Source organism: Globicephala melas, chromosome 10, assembly GCF_963455315.2.
Source record: "Globicephala melas chromosome 10, mGloMel1.2, whole genome shotgun sequence".
In the NCBI taxonomy this organism is placed as follows: Eukaryota; Metazoa; Chordata; class Mammalia; order Artiodactyla; family Delphinidae; genus Globicephala; species Globicephala melas.
In genome coordinates this window covers 18,316,347-18,322,346 of record NC_083323.1, presented here as the reverse complement: position 1 = coordinate 18,322,346, position 6,000 = coordinate 18,316,347, and the positions used below count along the sequence as shown (strand labels likewise).

Here is a 6,000-nt window from a genome sequence, read left to right as displayed (position 1 = left end):
GAGCGGATCATTAGCAACCAGTGAGTACAAGGTGGGCTGGGGAAGAATTCTACTAACACGTCAGCCTTTTTCTTGATGAATTCAGTTGTTTCTTCTTATTGATTATGCTAAGATGAAATCATTGCCCTCTTTCCTGTATGCTGTACCACATATAAGCACTGCCTTTCTATACTTCCTCATCAGATTAGTGATACAGTTTTTTCTCAGTGTACATATCTGTGTGTAAAGGAGAAAGGGGTAGAATGATTCTCAAACAGGGATCCAAAGTTCTATGGGAAATGTCTTTTAGCATTCTCCTTATTTTGAAATCTAAAAAACAAATCTTTCACCAGTTATACATTTTTAAATGAAGGAACAAATCTTATGTATCAAGCAACTGAACCCCAAATGATGACACAATGGACACAGTCCTGCACAAGAGCACTCCACTTACTCACGTTTGCATGAGATATCCTTCTCTCCCACAGGGTTGCACTTCTCACAATGGAAATACAGCAGAAGGATTTCTGAAAGATTTGAAACAAGGCATTTAGAATCACTCCAATAATTCTCACAAAGATATACTTCCATTCCTGAGTTGATCTGGGGGCAGATCAGAAGCTATTCTTTTTTATGGAATATTACTCAGCCATGAAAAAGAATGAAATTCTGCCATCTGCAGCAATGTGGATACACCTAGAGAATATTATGCTTAGTGAAATAAGTCAGACAGAGAAAGACAAATACTATACATTACTTATATGTAGAGTCTAAAAAATAATACAAATGAAAGTATATGTAAAACAGAAACAGACCCATAGATATAGAAAACTAGTGGTTACCGACCGAGAGAGGGATGGGAGAGGGGCAAATTAGGGGTATAGGATTAAGGGATACAAACTATTATGTATGAAATAGATAAGCAACAGGGACATAGCACAGGGAATTACAGTCATTATCTTGTAATAATTTTCAGTGGAGTATAATCTGTAAAGATATTGAATCCTTATGCTGTATACCTGAAATTAATAGTGTAAATCAATTATTCTTCAATAAAACAAATTCAAACAATGGCTGTTCAGTCACTGAGTGCCTGATATTGTCCATTATGCTGTTCAGGGTTCTAGGGGAACAATGGTGAGGCCAGACAGATACAATTCCAGAGGAAGACAGATACAAGTCCAGAGGAAGACTTGGGTAGTAACTACAGAATTATACAAATAAATGTAAATTTTCAACTGTGACAAATGTTATGAATGAGAGAGATAAAGAATTTTAAGAACACTGTGATGTATTAGGATGAAATGGAATTAAACATTTACACCCTCTGCCATGTGACTTTGAAGTACCTCCCACTTGAGGAAAGGAAATATGCTTCCTTGTCCCACTGATGCTGAGCCAGTCGCCATGACTTGCTTTGGCCAATGACATGTTCACAAGCTTGACATGAGCAGAGGTTTTAAATGTACACACAGGGTTTGGCTTGGCCTCTTGCATTTCTGTTTTAGTAAGAAAAACAAACAAACAAAAAATATTGCTCCAGGCAGCTACTGGTGGAGACAGCTATAGGAGGAGACAAATGTAATAGATTCAAACCTAACCCACAGCCTCAAGCCAATCCCAGCTGAGGCTAGCAGAGCCTTAGCCAACTCACAGATCTGCAAACATGAATAAAAACTGGATGCCGCTGATGAAAAGCTACTGATTTTGGAACTGTTATGCAAAATTATCATAGCAGAAACCTGACTGAAACAAATATACAATAGATATAGTAGGTTCATTTGGGGAGGTCAGGAAAGGCACCCTTGAGGATATGACAATGGTAGGGAGCCTTGTAATTTTACTTAAAATACCAAACCTTAAAAAGACCGTATCAGGATTTATTTTCATATTTCTACTTCTTTTTTTTTTTTTTTTTTTGCGGTACGCGGGCCTCTCACCGTTGTGGCCTCTCCTGTTGCGGAGCACAGGCTCCGGACGTGCAGGCTCAGAGGCCATGGCTCACGGGCCTAGCCGCTCCGCGGCATGTGGGATCTTCCTGGACCGGGGCACGAACCCGTGTCCCCCGCATCGGCAGGCGGACTCTCAACCACTGCGCCACCAGGGAAGCCCCATATTTCTACTTTTCAATTTGATGCTTTTTGTTTGTTTGGTTAGTCACAGTCCTCAAGGTCCTTGACTTTTTGTTGGTCAACATTTGCTAATATAGTGCCTCAGCCTTTTATTGGCCTAGGTAGCCTGGTGTCAAGAAGGAGGGACCCCAAGAGAGCTATGACCAGGTCATAAGCATATATCTACATACTGAAGAAACCAATGGTGAGTCCACCACTTCCTCTCCTCAAGGTGATTAGAGTCCAAAGCAGGAGATAGTCAACAGAGAATCACACAAATAAAGGCAAATTTGCAATGATACTAAATGTTACAAAGGAGAGATACATGGGATCCAGGCATCTGGGGAGCCAAGGAGTGTGGATTACAGAGACTTGGACAAAACTGGAAGAAGAGACAATGGCATCTCTGAGATCCAAGTACCAAGACTGAAGGAATATGACAAGAGAAGTAGAAGGATGTTCCAGGTGGAAGAAGAAAGGTAAAATGACTGGAGGAAACCACTGGGGGGAGGGGCCTAAAAGGCTTTCATAGCACTGAAATTGAGTGGTACTGTGAACATACCACACTGGCAAGTACAGCTGCGCACATGTGAGCCACACTCGTCTGTCTTCCCGTGAGGTCAGGAAATGTGTCTTTTACACAATAAAGGAAGAATCTAATTTTACAAAGTAAAGGAAGAATCAGGGATTGGAGCTACCTGATCCCTGACATCAACTTTGTACCGGGGTACGAGGTAAGCCTCCAATCAGTGGGTTTAAAGAATACAGGTGGATTCTCCCATGATCCTAAAAGGAGTCACAGAGTATAAGAACTGAAAAGGATCCTAAATCACTAACATTCTCACTGAATAGATGAGGAAAATGCTCAAGACCACGCAAACATGCAGTGACAAGCCAGCGATCTCATTTCCCAGTCTGGACTCCCAGGTCCACTCCATAATCCTATATTCAGGTATGAGCCCACGTGGTCTTCCAAGTCCAACTCTCAGGTTTGACTGAGAAAGCAACCCCATGTCTTCAGGGAGGAAAAGGAATCTCATTCACAAAGCAAGAATCATCAGATGGAGAGTCAGGCCCAGTTCCGTCACATGCATCTCAGTCCTCCCCCACATTGCTTCACACATCTGCTTTTGTTCTGCGTAGGTAACCCTTGCCCAGGGTGGTCAGCACCAAGCACTGAATGCTCTCCCAAACCACACTGCTCTGACGTGTTTCTCAAATCAATGGAGATTTCTCAGCACCACTGCTCAGAGCTCTGCAGGTTGTAGATGGAACAACCGAGTGCTATCATTCACAGAGTGTACAATGCAAACAATGCCCCCTGAGGTTGTTCAGTGCACCACCTGAACATAGGTACACAGCGGTCCTGAGATGTCTGCTCTCCAAACAATAAGCCATCACGATAGCCAACAGTCTGAGGAAATCTTGTGCATTCTGTTTCATTCTAATAGTAGACTCTTTCCAAAGGGTAAAGGCAGCTGCAAGAAGAAAGAAGAATCAGGGATGGGGTTATCTGATACCTTAGAAAAGCTCCATCTTGAACTTTTAAGCAAGCCTAGAATGCAGGTAGAACTTTTTGGTAAACAAAAAAGCTATTGTAATCAACAAGCAAAAAAAAAAAAAAAAAGGCTTGAAAGAATAAAGTAACTGGGATATTCATTGCCAGTCATTAACCTGATTTTCTAATGAATATGGCATTAGGCATTCATTAACAATCATTTGTGTTTATGTTGAAGAGTGGATGTATAATGAAGGTTGGTAAATGAAAGCAAAATTAAACCAGGGAATTTTGGACACTTATAAAGCAATTAACTTGTTTGGCAGTAATTACACATTGAAAGCTAAATCAAGTGCATTTAGAAAGCCACAAGAGTCGCCACATAAACCAGAGGTGCTTTGCTCTAAAATAATAGAAGAACCTCTCTTTCTTTCAAAATGAAAGAGAAAGGCAAAAGTATGGTGTAAATGATAAATAAGGCCCAGGTCTAATGAAAAGAAATACGGTTCCAGCCCATATGTTAGAGAAGAGGCAAGTTACTGAAAAAATAGGACAGCTTAGCTAATTAAAAAAAGAAAGAATGAAAAAAAAAACCCTTTTGTAACCACAATGGTGTGAAAACAGGTGGCCTGTGGCAGAGAGTTCAAGTTTTTGTTCTGTCTGTGCACGTGGGCATGCACACACATGCACAGGCACACAGACTCTACATTCTTGAACTACCTATTAGATGTGTGAAGCGTAAAAACTGAATCCTCAATCAGGTCCTTGGCCAGCCCCTGCATCTCAGTATGTAGTTACCAGGTCTCTGTCACTCGCAATTCTGTAACTTGAGTTTCCAAAACAGTGCTTGACTATAGCTTTTTTATTCGAGTTAGCACATGGCATGAATGGTCAGCCATTAAATGCATTTAGGGGCTACTTTTAAAAAGGAGGAGAGAAGGGAAAATAAAGGTGATCCCCAGGGAAAAACCATCCTGGAACTGGTTAGAGAGCAGAAAGGAGACACAAAATTCCATGTGGTCCCAGCATTCATAAACAGAAACTTTGCTCCAAAAATACATTCACAATTCAAAACAAGAGTTGCATATTATCAGAATTTTCGATCCTACAATAGTCATACAAGAAATATTACAGAGGTGCTGGTTGGGTGTACTTATTTATTTTTTTGCTTTCCTCGGGTTGTAATAGGATGGTTGCACTGGAGTCTTCAGATGCACCCGAAGGTCTGAGCAGGGGACAAAGTTTTCCTAACAGGGGTGTTGAGCATCCTCCTCAAAAAGAGCTGAAGGGCTTCCCTGGTGGCGCAGTGGTTGAGCGGCTGCCTGCCAATGCAGGGGACACGGGTTCGTGCCCCGGTCCAGGAAGATCCCGCATGCTGCGGAGCAGCTGGGCCCGTGAGCCATGGCCGCTGCGTCTGCGCGTCCGGAGCCTGTGCTCCGCAACCGGAGAGGCCACAGCAGTGAGAGGCCCGCGTACCGCAAAAAAAAAAAAAAAAAAGCTGAAGATTCATGAGCCCTCCCCATCTGACAAATACTTTGCAAATAGGGGTTATAGGCGCTTGAGGGTTGGTAACCAAAAGAACGGTTCCCAGGGGGATCCTTAACGGGCAGATGGCTTTGTGGAAACATTTGCAATGTGCTTGGGTATCCACTATGGTAAAAACAAATACTTGTTTTGCCTCCGGATTGGAACAGAAAACGGAAACCAGGAGATAGCTTCTGAAATCCTTACATAGGTCATTTAACTGCTACCAAATTTAAAAAAAAATGTGTCTGACATGACGGGGTGTGTGCATTTCTTTCAAGACATGTGGCCTCACTTTAAAAAGATAAACATTTTATTTCCAGGCAGAGGATCAAGACATTAAACTGAAAAACTCATTTCTCACTTGTTTACAACCATTTGAAACATTTAGACCATCTACCTAGTTCTAACCTAATATGGAGTGTTTCATTTGAGATTTTCTTGGTCAGAAAATTACTTCCTGATTTTGACCAAGACTTCATCAATATTTCATTCTCTTTGCAACAGTCCCAATACCATTTCCTAAGTCTTCATAAAGAAATGTATCAGGAAATTCAGGGAATACACTATTCTTAAGGCACCTACTACTAATCCAGTGCTTCTTACATTTTATAGTGCATTCGAATCACCTAAGAAACTAGTTAAAATGCAGATCCTGATTCAGAAGGTCCATAGTGGGCCTGAGATTCTGCTTTTATATCAATATAACAAGCTCCCAGGCAACACTGATTTCCATACAGCAAGGTAGTTATGTACTGATCACTGTAGCAGGTAGCTGGTTTTAAAAGGTTGTAAGCTCAGGACTAGAGGTAACTGAAGCCTTGGAAATAGATCAGTTCCTCTCCAAGAAGAAACCTGGAAAGTGTATGGACCAGAAATTAAGCACTA

At 41.5% G+C, this 6,000-nt stretch overlaps 1 long non-coding RNA gene across 1 annotated transcript in view; it reads right to left on the bottom strand.

Annotated features, from left to right (window-relative positions):
- Positions 1 to 446: 446 nt before the first annotated feature.
- LOC132598053 (uncharacterized) overlaps positions 447 to 6,000 on the bottom strand; it is a 114,652-nt gene continuing 109,098 nt past the window's right edge. The window contains exon 3 of the long non-coding RNA XR_009565658.1: positions 447 to 506. This is a non-coding gene — a long non-coding RNA (uncharacterized lncRNA). The remainder of the gene's footprint in view (positions 507 to 6,000) is intronic.